A 14,434-nucleotide genomic window follows, 5' to 3' on the forward strand; every position below is an offset into this window, starting at 1 on the left:
AATTATATAGAGTAGTGGAGTAAGTCTAACATAGCAGAGTTGCCGGGCGCTAGCTCCTTTCAAACTTCTTATGGATCAATAATGGTAAAGCTGTAGACAAGTCTAAAAAGACTCCATTATTAAGTCCAAAGCTCCCAAGGTGTGCACCATACCCCACATAGTGGGCTCAACAAAACTGATAATAGATCCCAATTCCACTTACCCTAGTATAATTAACAACATCAACCATTTATAGGCTACTTATGGAACTCTCTTCTTAAGCAAGAAAAGAGAAACCAAATGCTCTGATACCAATAAAATGGAATTGGCCTATTAACTTGAGAGTAGTGTAAATTAATGAGATTACTTTTGAGAAATTACTTTGTGAGAATAATGGATGAACATAATTGAAGATACCAACATAGACATAGAAATTAGTTAACTTGGCATGAAAAATACTTTTGCAAGAGAGAGAACTTAGAGAACATGACAACAGTTGAGGACTGGATTTATGTGGAGCCGGTCCCCCCTCCAATAGGCATTTGTATTATGATTTCTCCCATTAAGAGAGACTTGTTACAATACAATCTTTGTGTTCCTTGTGACCTAGGTGATACAATGAAGATTGAAAGCTTCATGCATCACAAGCATAACATAAACTTTGAAGAAAGATTTTAACTATCCCAAGCCTTAGTCTCAAGACCTCAAACACCTTCGAAGGTGGAGAGCGCTAGCAAGGAATGAGGGTAGGGAAGAGGAAGAAGAAACATTTCATAGAAGAAAGAATTAGTTCCTCACTTATCATCACTCCTCTTGCTAGCATACATAATGGCATAGTAATGAAGATGGAGAAGATGGCAAGCTTAAGCTTTGAAGCAGGGCTCTTGGTTGGATTTGCACTCCATAGCCAAGAGTGTTGGTGTAGGCTCTCAACCTCTACTTGCTTGGAGAAGGAGAGGGAGATCTTGCACACTTTGCACTATGCACAACGAGAGTGTGTGGGAGAGTATACCCCCTAAGCAACCCCCTAGCTTGCTTTGGTCGACCCCCCCTTGTAGCTCATGCTTGAAGCTCATTGGACCCCTCCAGGCCTAGCCAATCACATGCAGGAGGCATTACAAGCAACAAGGGTAGCCTTGGGCGTAGTGACCCCTTTCCCCTTTGAGAGATACGACTTGATAAATGCAAAGACAATTAATTAAATATACTAAATTATCATTGGACCCCTTGGGTGGCCAACCAATAGGCTTGAGGCACACCATGAGGGCAACATGAGGAGGAACTTGACAAGTGTCCCCTTTTCTTTCTTTGTACAAGGCATGCCTTATGTGTGTGTGTGTGTGTGTGTGTGTGTGTGTGTGTGTGTGTGTGTGTGTGTGTGTGTGTGTGTGTGTGTGTGTTCTCTCTCATCCCCCTCATGTAGGGCTCGCCCCCTCCTTGTAGGGATTGACATTGACTTTTTGTACACCTCAATCCACTCAACTTGGGCTTGGTTTCCACCACAATCTTGGCCCTTATTAAGCCCCTCAAGCTTGGGCCGGCAGGTTCCCACCTCAAGTACAATCCTAGCATCTCAAGCATGACAAGCACCTCAAGCATCCCAATCATCAAGCACCTCAAGCATCTCAATAATCAAGAACCTCAAGCACCTTAGTCATCAAGCACGACAATCACCTCAAGCACCTTAAGCTTACCTTAAGCTTGGGCCAGGTTCCCACCTCAAGCTCAGTCGTAGCTTACCTAAGGTCAAAGGACTTTTGCACACATTGTTGGAGGTCTTCAATGAAGCTAACCCTAAGATCCTATGCTCCATTCGTTATCCTTGCTCTTTGATAGACCATCTCTCATTTGGGCCCCTTTACCATTGGCCCCGTGTTGAGATAGATCTATAAGCACATCTCTATATCTTAACCCTTGTTCCTGTTTATTCTACCACAGTAAATGATTAGTTTAATATAAGAAAATTATTTGGGTTGGTCAATATTAGTTTTTTTGACATCGATCAAAGGCCATGCATGGTATACAACGGCCATTAAGGGTATACTAGGCCATGGACCGCAAGCAAGGGCTGAGGCAAAAGCATCATAAGACATGCTATTGGGACGTCATCCTAGCATAGGGAGGACATCAACATAATGTCAATCCGAGGAGTAGGATCCGGCTAGGGCATGAAAACACACAAGTGGCTTGTGCGTGCCAAATGGAGGATTAGAAGGTGAATCCTACACACAAAGAAAGCTACGGAGCGGGTATGATGTTGTTACAAGGAGTGAGCACACTACTTACTCTACCATTCGGCCTTATCTCTCACACACAAGCTTAATCACGCACTACTCTCTAATCAATCACTAATCTGACTCTAATCAAGCACACAATGAGCATAGAATAGCATAGAATGACCATACCGGGCACCAACACTCTACACAAGCCTACACACACTTAGTAGCATGCTTGAACAAGAGGGAAATATGAAAAAGAGAGAGATTAATCAACAAATCAGCCACTAATCTTTGATTAATCAAGCATTGATTACACCATGAGCAAATGAGAGAGAAGAGGTTAGAGTTTAGCTATTGGCGTGAGGCCGAATCGTCCATTCACGCGCGTAGAAAGCTCAAGAACTCCATAGCCATCTCCTTCTTCACAAAGCTTATCTCAAGTGAGTAAGAATCCCCTTTCACATTGTGTGTTTTGAGTTATATACTCTCTATGCTTTTTAGAAGTGGCCAGGCACCCAAATGGCCAAACTCACTTAATCTATTATCTGCACTGCCTAGGATCTAAATATAGCTCAATGTTTACAACTTGGAACTCTTGATGAGCCCAAAACATAATTACAACCCGCATTTACGGTCATTTGACGAAAAATCCTAAAACTTAAGTGACCGTCAATTGTGACCGTAATTCCATAGATAGTCATCAATTCCAACTCTTCTCTGCATCTGTTGCTTGTATTTGCTTCAACTTCATCTTACTTTGCATCCGCATCATCTGGCCTCGTTAGCATTTACTAAAAATAGTAAATAACATCTTTGACTGGTCCGTTTGGCCATTGTTGACTTAGCTGCCCAACACTCCCCCCATCCGATTTCAGTGCACGTCCTCGTGCGCTGCCTGGTTGGCTGGCACTGGAGAGATTTGAAATTGGTGGTGAATGTTGTTCTGAAGAGCTGTAAGCTAATGGGTTGACTTGTGGTGTAATATGAGATTTGGCATTTGGGTTCAAGTAAAAGCAATTGGCTTGAGTTATTATGGGAATAAAGCAAAATAAAAATCTAGGTATAGTGCATTAGGGTCTGGAAACCCTGGATTACCAATGGGGTAAAACCTCATTGGAAAAAGTGCCCAAAGGTATGTGATCTTATTATGGGAATATACAATGATGGGTGTTTAGGGACTGAATTTAGTGGGCTTATATAAATAACATGTAAGTGAATTGTTTAAGCCTTCTGTCCCTTGAAAAGGGTCGATGATCTGCCTTGAGTCTGGAGTTGCTTTGTTGCTGAATGTACCTGCAAGGTGAGTGCATGGGTGTAACAATAAAGAGTGCGTAATGCAAATGTCCAATTATGGGACGTTCGATATGCTTGCACAGATTTATGCATGGATTATGTTGTGCGAGAGAAGAGTATTGATGGGTGCTCCTCAGAGTTAATGCAGCTAAAAAAGTAAATTAAATTCACTTTACTAGCTTCCACTACTCTTGAGAAGGGCGTTTGATGCTCTCCTAATGTGCACAAGTGCGCGTGTGTTTTGTTTTGAACACTTTGCCTCTCCACCATGATTAAAATAATACATTGACTATGCTCACCTATCCAGAATGAGCGACTTGATATAATTACGCTCAACTCTTCTAGCTTGAGCTGTAGCCCAATTAGCTAGACTCATAGACCACATAAAAAATATTAGGACTTGAAGCTTAGGTCTAACACTTTGCTCATTTATCAACTCAGCTGCCCGACTCTTGACTCTTTTTTTTTTTACTTGACTACTGTCTTGAGCTCTCAACAAAGTATATATCTAGACATTTAGAGCTCAGATCCTCAAAAAGAGGGTTATTAAAGGACCATATTGGCAAAGTAGGTTTTTGCTGCCATACCTGGGTGACCTTGGCTGTCAAAATTCCTTGTTTTAACTTTTGGTCCATTATCTGAGAAGATTGGCCAGTTTCTTTTTGTTGGAAGTTGGAGATGACTTCAATCTTCTTCTGCTCGTTTGTCTGCTTTGGCACCCATACGTATCTGCTATTTGTTGTTGGCTTATTTTTACAGACGACATATTGACGTTTTGGACCTGTATCCTTGATTTGTCGGTGTTTGTAGCTATAAGTATTGTCAAGTTGTGTAAAATCTGGTCTTGGTGCCTTGGGTAGCCAGATTTGTTTTTGTCCTTTGTAATATCCCTGCGCTTGAAGTATATTTGATGGCACAAATATTTTTGTTTGTAATTTTGGATTCAATTGTATCTGTTCCGTGCCATTTTTCGGAATCACGATTGGCAAATTCCCTTGAAGATATGTAAGCCTTCTAGATTGAGAATCGTTTTTGAACCTGTTTGTAGCCCTGTTGTTCGATCTCCTATTTTGAGTTGAAATTGATCTTGATTTACCTGTTTGTTGTTTTGGTTTGAAGCCACTTGCTACTGTATAGCCTGATATCTTTGGTTTCGGTAACCAAACATTTGGTTGACCACTGTAATAGCCTTACTCTTCTAAGATGTATTGGGAGGCAATCCATCCCATTTGTTTACCTGAATTGTTTGGACTAGGATCATTTACCCAAACTGGATCTTTGACATTGATGTCATTGGCCGCAACATAGGTTTTGATGTGCTGCTTGTGTATTTGTTTACTCTGGGTTGGGTATTTTGGCTAAAAGACCTTTGTATATTGTAGTCTAGATTGTTGGTCTATCTTTCCTTGGGGTGTTGAATCCATAGCTATTCGCATTGATTGTTTAGCTGCATTTGTGACTTCCTTGTTGGACTTCGTTGCTTGTGGATGACATGCTTTGGTGATTTCTACATCTAAATTGACTTGAAAAGTCCTTTGTGAATCTTTTTTGACAATCTGTTTGAGTCTTAATTTCCTCTGTCAGCTGGACAGAAGTATGGTGACTCTTTTCTCCAGATGCAATGCTTACCGTGGCCTTTGGTTCACATTGCTCTTTATTGATCTGTTTGTAGGTCTTTTGATAGGCTTCATGTGCTTGATGCACCATTTGCTTCTGATTGCTCAAGTTAATTGTGATTTGTGTCACCTTTGGTTCTGTGGCATCTTCCATTGGCGAGACAATATTAGGATCTGACTTTATGACCGCCTCTACCTTTTGACTCAAGTCTGCCTTTGAACACATTGAGACGTCTGTTTCTTGGCTTTGAGACTTGATCTCTGGCTTTGTTGAGTTCTGAGTTACATTCACTAGCGTTGAACTATCTGTGCTATTAGAATTAAAATGTAGAGTCTTTGATTCCACATTTCTGTTTGTTGAAATATCCAGTGGCAAGTCCTTGACTCCCCGTACCCGCTCTGGTTCTGTATCACATATAATTTCTTCATCCACTTCCTCTGACATTGGCTCGTCCGTTGCATCTTTGTTGGATCTTTCGATGTCAGGCCTGAAAAATTCCAAGCTATTTGAGACCATCTTTTGTAGCTGATCTTTTTTGGCAGCTTGATTTTCAATCGAAATATCATTGACGCCTTTGACCTCCAATATTTTAGTCATCAGTTTGTCTCTGGTATCCTTTGACAAGATATGTCTTCTTTCTGGTGACCTTCGAATTGGAGATGTTTGCTTTAATGTTTCTGCTGCTTGCAGTCTGATACTGTCTTGGTTTTGCTGCTTCATCATATCTAAGTGCATCTTTACTGGGCAATTGGGTATTAGATGATTAATGCCACATTCGTAGCAATGCACATCTATTCCTATTTGTTCTATACCTGGTCGAGATATCTGTCCATAATATTGTTGGTATTCATTGCCCATGGTATCTTGGATCAAATATGTCATCAGCATGACATGTAGATACTTAAAAACCAACATTGACGCTGGCTTTGACTGATTGCCCTTATCTTTTTTGACTATGGCATTCTCAAGAAGCTTGTAATAGCTTCCATTATAACCCTGGTAGATGGTCGTTTCAGCCCCTGCTTCAGTGACCAACTTTAATTCTATGTCTGTTATGAACATGTGATCCTTTATCTGTGGCTTCTGTATAGTCTTAGGACTATGTTGTCGATTCGATCCTGTATTTGGCTTCTGTTGTCTGCTGAGTTGTAAGAGAGTATTGTGACTCTCCTTTGCTGTTTGCAGTTGATAGGGTTGTCCTGATTGCAATAAGTGAGGTGGAGATTGGACTCCCCCCATCCAAGAGTGTTCCCTATCTGTAAGAGGTATCTTTCCTATGCCAGATGTGGATATTCTAGCTTTGTCATCTAGCTCAGCTGATTGAGCTAGGTCTTTGTGAAGTCGTGCTAACTCAATAGCTGATTCTTCCATTGATTGTACGTGTGTTTGTGCTGGTACATTTTGTGGTGCATATGTAGTGTTCTGTACCTGTGACTGTTGTGTTGTGGCACTCATCTGTGTAATGAAAGGAGTTGAATTGTGCTCATACAAATTCAAAGTTTGATCATGTGTCAGTGGAACCCTAGAGCTTATAAAGTGCACTTCCCTATCTTCTAGTGATTGACTTTGTGCAATAGTGGCAGTGTGACCAATATGTACCTGGTTAGATATCATTTCGTCATGTGTCTGTTGCTCAATTTGTTCTTGTGGAGTTGAAGGTGATAGGATGAAAGCTGCAGCTCTTTCCGAGAATTTATCTGTAATAAGATCTAATTCATAGCATCTTCCATCTATATCATAGCTCTTGTCTCCAATGTGCGTTGCCCATAGTGTCCTAGGAACTGACTCGCTAAATGTCCTTACCCGCGTGACTTGAACCCATCTTTGTCCATCAGAATCTTCATATAAATTGGATCTTTCCATCTCATTTCGTGGATCCAATGAAGGGCTATTGGTTCAGGTTGCTTGTTGACTTCTGAAGTGGTTGAAGGCAACTATCGTTTACACATGGCTTCAAGGAATTCCTTCCTGCTGACTGTGTCTTCATTCTTTGGCAGGTTGATTATAGTAGGCCCCGTCTCTTGAGTGATTTATCTGTTCTGAGCTACCATTGTATTTGCATTGGAAGCTAAAGGTAAGCTCATTATCAAGCGGTAAATATTACCACTTGTCGACACGTATTTGTAACCCAACTTTGAACCATCTTCATGAGCTATGAAGCATTGATCTGGCTCTTTCGTCGCTTGTTGAGGTGTTTCTGCTTTGTACCCTCTACCTTCCATATCTCTATAGAGACTGCTACAGTTTTTGTCCTTGTAATTTGACTTTATCAAGTGCACAGTGGCTCGACAACTGCTAACCTCTGTAAGATCTTTCCTGTGCAATTTTATTATGTCCAACTCACTACCTGGTTTGAGCTTCATGTACACGGATCCTAAACAATCTTCCATTAGGTTCTTTTGTGAATTAGCCATGTTGGTAGCTTCGTCTACTTCCACAACCTGTATTGTCGGGCTTTTCAGAGCATTTTGCTTGGACTTTAGATAGCGATTGTCTGCATCATCCATGTAGCATGGAAAGTCTTTGAAATGACCTACTAACTCCAACCTGATGCCAATTGATTTGACTGTTATTAATGAGCTTGAAGCTGCATCATAACTGCTTTGATTTGCCGATGTTGCCATAGATTGTGACTGTTGCATCTGATGCTCCATTTTTCTTTCAACTCTGTTACTGACCTGCTGAGCACTTGTATTCCATTTTTCTAGCCTCTCCCACGGGTGACCAGTGGTTTTCCTAATTCAAAGCTCTCTGCTAGGCTTAGCTGTGATCTCGACAATCTGATTTACCTGCATAGCTGTAGCACTAGTTGGCAAGATAATTACCATTGTACTACAACGACTACTCGCCTTAGTGATACCTCGATTCTAGTTGATTGAGCGATGAAATTTGCTCTTTATCTGCAAAATTGTAGATTAGCAATGCATTTTTGACCTGAACTAACATGACCTCAATTTGCCTATTGAGAGCACACTTTATATGGCGTTTAATTTAAATTCAACCACCACGCAGGTGACCATAGGTCATCCGACTTCTGAAGTGTATTTGTCCGCAATTTTTTTCTTTTCCGGCCTCACTGCTACTCTTATCCCTGGGACACTCAATTTTTCAGCTTCAATTTGCTCTTTTGATGACTTGCACGGAAAGTTCTGCCTGGCAATGCTCAATTTCTAGCCTCCTTAAGGTCACTACCATTCACTGCAGCTGCTTTTGCCCAGATGTATTACCACGTCATCATTAGGTGTAGGTCTAGTTTCCGTATGTAGCACTAAAATGTATCAAGCAATGCCAAATCCAAATTTTAATTCATAGCACCATATTATGGTCAATAGCAACCCTCAATTTGATGCTATTTAATGACCATTTTCCGAAAATCATGCTCACTTTAGCATTTTTGGCATACATGTTAAAAGGAAGAGAGAGTTTAGGATGAAGCAAATTTTGAACTCTCTCAATTGGTTAGGCACAACCCGATATTGAATCATGATTGGCCAATTTCCCTTCAAAAAAATGCACAATTGTTAGTGCCAAAGCATTTATGCATGCAATATAAGCACTAAAATTTTCATGTTCAACGCTATCACATGGCCATTCAAGTAATCCAAAATTTAGTGCTATGCCATGATTTTTGCATACATATTAAGCACTAAAAAAGTATCGAGCAATGCCATGTTCAAATTCTAATGAACACTCTTCCCCAAGAATCAATTTAGTGTCAATGTAGTTTTCAAATGAAGCTCGTATGCTTTGCAAAAAAGATTTGTTCATGCAAAGCAATGAAAATGCCAATGAACTCGAGCATCAAAACACAAGCCAAAAATTTGGTGCAATGCAAGTTCATGTATGCATGGAAATGATTACACAATCATAGCACACAATAGGAATCCCCACTTTTGCTCTTAAATAGCAAAAATGACATACATAGCAAAGAAGAAAGAGAGAGCATAAGATGAAATGAAGTTTCAAGCTCTCTCGAGATATTAAATCCTGTCCTTGGCCACCACCCCTTTAGAAAACTCATTTGTTAGTGCTATTTGGCATTCCAAATAATCAATAAAAGGAAGCATAACGAGTCAACAAATCCAAACTTGTAATCCAATCCCATGCCTCATCACCCAAACTCATGCTCAACTTTAGCTGGAGATTATTAAAGGCTTGACGTCAGCTCTTATTAGCCAAGTATTTCAATACAAAGAAAACAATGTTTACTCTTCCCTAGCCACTGAAATTTTACCTATACAAGGCAAAGCTAAGACATCTTGATTTGACATTTTGAAATTAGCGAGCTCAAGACAAAATGAGGGGTGGGAACAATGGCTTGCTAGATTTTTTATTTTTTATTTTTAATAAATATCTCTTATTGACTGCAAGGCATTGCTGCTGAGACGAGAGGCCGAGAAGATTGCTAGAATGTGTGTGTCTGTTGATTGAGGTCCGCTCGACCGAGGCAGGTGCACAGGCGGCAACAGCAGAACATCGATGATTGTGTGTGTTGTGGAGCTGCCAACGTGCAGTTAAAGGCAGCAAAGTGAAGTGCAGGTGGGCCAGGTATTGTTCACGTAAAAAATGAGGGCGCAATTCAGAGCCGTCTACGAGTTATTCGAAAGCGTGTGTGAGTTTGGACGGAGCCGGCATGGGCAGCCAAGGCGGGCCAGGGACCTCGAGCAAGGCGGGGTGGGCCAGCAACGTGTGTGTGTGTTTAAAGCCAAGGCAAGTGGGCCGAAGGGAGCGGGACTCCAGGGCCTGCATAGAGAGAGTGTGAGGTTGAGGCCAGAGGGTATTCGAGAGGATTCTGGCGGGCAAGCTAGCAAGGCCAAAGCAGGTGGGGTCGGCAGCTGTGTGTCCCTCAGAAGGCAGCGCGTGTAGGAGGTCTCGACAGGGAGTGAATGCGTAGGAGGACTCGAAAGGGAGCGCGTAGGAGGTCAATGCAAGAACACGTAGGATAACTTGGGAGCAAAGGTGTAGGATGTCCCGCCGGCAGCAGTGAATGCGTGGGACGTCTCGACGGGCAGCACACGCACATAGGAGGACTCGGCAGCGTGAATCACGGCGCGATTGCAATCGGGCGGCTAGCCTTAGTCAACGCGGCGAAACAGGGAGACAAGTGAGCTTTTTTTTAATATTTTTTTTTATAAAATCAAACAATTAAATTTTAAAAAAACACACACATAAATTCAAAAAACTCACAAAATAAATACAAAAAATACATTAAAAATTTCAAAAAATCATACAAAATTTCAAAAAGGCTCACAAAAAATTCAAAAGCTCACAAAATAAATTAATAAAATACTCAAATAATAAAAAAAACACATACAAAAATACAAAAATGAACACAATGAATAGAATAAAAAACATAAATAATTCTAAAAACACACAAAAAAGCCAAAACATGCACAAAATTACTAAAAATCACAATGAAAATATAATAAATAAAGAAAATACCAAAAAAACACAAAAATAATTCTAAAAGAAAGAAAAACACAAAACAATCACAAAACACAGACAAAAATAGAAAAATAGTAATATACACAAATATAAATAAAAAATCAAATCTTATCAAACAAAAACCTAAAAATGTAAAAAAAATTTAAACTATCACGCAAAAACACTAAAAAAAAATTACAGTTGCCCCGACACTCCACAATTCACCTGAATTAAGCGATTTATCAATTTTCTGAGTATAATTAGCACATTTGAGTAAAAATTAGCAAAAAATAGTCAAAGCTTACCAAAAAATTCTCAAAAATTCTAGATCAGCCCATCGACCTAAACGTTCACAATCAAGGAATCAAAACACCGAAATTGATCGCTTACTTAATCAAAATCGCACAAAACATCATTCTTTAAGCACACAAATCGTTTCGAAATTGCACTTAAATGAACACAAAAATCAGCCTCTCTTGCACGATGACTAATCGCACTCAAAACAGCATTTTGCATCAATTAAACATCAATTCGAGCATCCAAATCTCAAATTTAATCAATCATTAACACGCTTTTTGCATCAAATCATGCACATATGCATACATAACCAAATTTGACCGAATCTCGGCAGCATTTCGGCGTCACAACGGAATTGGAAAAACATAACCATAACTCATTTACAACCATAAGCAATCACATGCTTCTCATAAGCAAATTGGACTCCAAACAGCCCCAAATTACCCCAAATTAGGCACTTCCGCCTACACACAAGCGGGCATAAACCGCACCCAATTTTGCACTTGATGAATACACATGGTTCATGAACCAAACTTACACATAAAATCAGAAAATTAGCATTAATTTCAACTCCTTAATTAGCCACAAACTCAGAGATTAAGCACTTGATTAGTGCCCAACACACTAGTGTGTGTGTGTGTGTGTGTGTGTGTGTGTGTGTGTGTGTGTGTGTGTGTGTTTGTGTGTCGATCCCGTAAAATCACCTACACACAACCAACACAAAAATCAATGTGTAGCATCATTTAGCATGAATGTAAACACATAATCATCATGGACATGCATCAAATAATCAATCCAAATCAGCATTTACAAAATGCCCAAATAATTAGTGAAAAATTAGTGAATGAAATTAGTAAAAATTAGTGATTAATAGGTGATTTCGGCTATAATTTGCGCACAAATGGAGTAGGATATGAGTGTGTGGATCACATAGGCATGTTGTCTATACACCCAACTCACTTTCTACTTGTGTGTAGCACAAAAAACACTTATCAATCAACGGGAAATTAGCATCAAAGTTAGGGAAAATTAGTGAATTTGATGGTCAAAATTAGTGATCAAAAGCAAGAACTAATGATGTGTGTGGGTTGTTTTGTGATGTTCTAAGCATAATCAATGCTAACCCAAGCACTAATCACACTAAAAACCACTCAATTAATCAACACACCTAATCTAAAAACTAACAAAATTAACAAAAAATTAGGGAAATTAGTGTCTCCTAATCACACCAATGGCACCTCTAGCTCAGGCAATCTCTCCCCGGTAGCGGTGCCAATGTTGGGACGTCATCCTAGCATAGGGAGAACATCAACATAATGTCAATCCGAGGAGTAGGATCCGGCTAGGGCATGAAAACACACAAGTGGCTTGTGCGTGCCAAATGGAGGATTAGAAGGTGAATCCTACACACAAAGAAAGCTACGGAGCGGGTATGATGTTGTTACAAGGAGTGAGCACACTACTAACTCTACCCTTCGGCCTTATCTCTCACACACAAGCTTAATCACGCACTACTCTCTAATCAATCACTAATCCGACTCTAATCAAGCACACAATGAGCATAGAATAGCATAGAATGACCATACCGGGCACCAACACTCTACACAAGCCTACACACACTTAGTAGCATGCTTGAACAAGAGGGAAATATGAAAAAGAGAGAGATTAATCAACAAATCAGCCACTAATCTTTGATTAATCAAGCATTGATTACACCATGAGCAAATGAGAGAGAGGAGGTTAGAGTTTAGCTATTGGCATGAGGCCGAATCGTCCATGCACACGCGTAGAAAGCTCAAGAACTCCATAGCCATCTCCTTCTTCACAAAGCTTATCTCAAGTGAGTAAGAATCCCCTTTCACATTGTTTGTTTTGAGTTATATACTCTCTAGGCTTTTTAGAAGCGGCCAGGCACCCAAATGGCCAAACTCACTTAATCTATTATCTGCACTGCCTAGGATCTAAATATAGCTCAATGTTTACAACTTGGAACTCTTGATGAGCCCAAAACATAATTACAACCCGCATTTGCGGTCATTTGACGGAAAATCCTAAAACTTAAGTGACCGTCAAAAGTGACCGTAACTCCATAGATAGTCATCAATTCCAACCCTTCTCTGCATCTGTTGCTTGTATTTGCTTCATCTTCATCTTTACTTTGCATCCGCATCATCTGGCCTCGTTAGCATTTACTAAAAATAGTAAATAGCATCTTTGACTGGTCCATTTGGCCATTGTTGACTTAGCCACCCAACACATGCAAAGTGCAGAAATACTAAAAAGCATTTGGTTTATAGCAAGCCAAGAGCTTGGGCAAGGCTGTCTCGGCATGACTTAAAATCAACAAAGAGAACGCCAAACTCGGCAAATGTAGGTCTTTGGACTTGATAAAACTGTGTCGGCAAGGTTGGGTCAGCATGATTTTTGGCAAGGCCATAAAAATCCCAGTTCATGGATTCAAAAATTCAATAAGTACGGTCATGATTCGTAAAAGTTTTATGCCCTTCAAGCAAGACACAAGTGCTTGTGTCCAGCCCTGCCCAATTTTCATGAGATTTTTTGGGGGTTGTAAGTTCTATTTGTTTTATGTTTCTAATGGCCTATAAAGGAATTGTTTGAGCTCTTTTATAGGCCATTCAAGCGAATAAGGTCATGTAATGCAAGCGAACTCTCCCAGCAAGGGTTGCAATGGGTACTGTGTTTTGAATTGCATTAGGGAACAATACGAGCCAGGCCAAGGTCCCTTGAGCTAAAATTCCATGGGTGCAACTCTCAAGGATGGCAAAGGCCCTTAAAGTTATTTTAGGAAGTTATTTTGCCCTACATAGAAGGTATTGGTGCATCCAACAAGCTATCAGGTACTCACTTTCAAGTTATAATTTCAATTTCACTTTGATTATGCAATCATTTGCATTTCATTTTTGTTTGTGAATTAACCTTATCGTGAATCTGAATGCAAGCTTGAGCATTACTTACCACCAAGGGGTGTCTTTGAGCTTGGAGGGCATGGTTTGATGGTCATTACAACAAGGATTTTATTCGACTTGGAAACCTCCATTAATTTGCATGAATTTTCAAACATGCATGATTGTCAAATTTTTTATTGTACATGCATATCAATTAGCCACCTGATGTATGATTGAAATCTATGAACTTTATTTTATATATGCTGACGCCTATTCTCCAGATGGAGGAAGAGCTGAAAGAGTTGGATCTCGTGTTCGACTTTGTGAATGATTGTATCCAAGGGGTAGTTCCCAGTGACAAGCCAATTATCACAGACAATATTGTTTTCCTAGATGGAAATCCAAAAAGGTAGAGGTTATCTAAAACAGAGTTTCACAGGGCAAAGTGCCAGAAACTTTGCTTCAATTGTTTGGGACCACATCAGTGACGACCTTATCCATAGGAAAGGTATAATGGTGATTCAAGTAAGGTGTTAGCCAAGTTAAACTTAATTGTGTACCTTTTAAATCTTGCACATTTGATAGCTAAGTTTCACGTGCTAGATCTTGAGTATCTCTTTCAATATTGGGCAATCCCATGATTCTCAATAAGCTACATGATTTGGTGTCAAGTGATAGAGAAGGAGAGATCTTGAGCTC

At 40.0% G+C, this 14,434-nt stretch overlaps 1 pseudogene; it reads right to left on the reverse strand.

Annotated features, from left to right (window-relative positions):
* Positions 1-7,042: 7,042 nt before the first annotated feature.
* LOC147418920 (uncharacterized) lies at positions 7,043-7,732 on the reverse strand (annotated as a pseudogene).
* Positions 7,733-14,434: the final 6,702 nt, after the last annotated feature.

Source organism: Adiantum capillus-veneris, chromosome 29, assembly GCF_014529385.1.
Source record: "Adiantum capillus-veneris isolate H3 chromosome 29, ASM1452938v2, whole genome shotgun sequence".
Lineage (NCBI taxonomy): Eukaryota > Viridiplantae > Streptophyta > Polypodiopsida > Polypodiales > Pteridaceae > Adiantum > Adiantum capillus-veneris.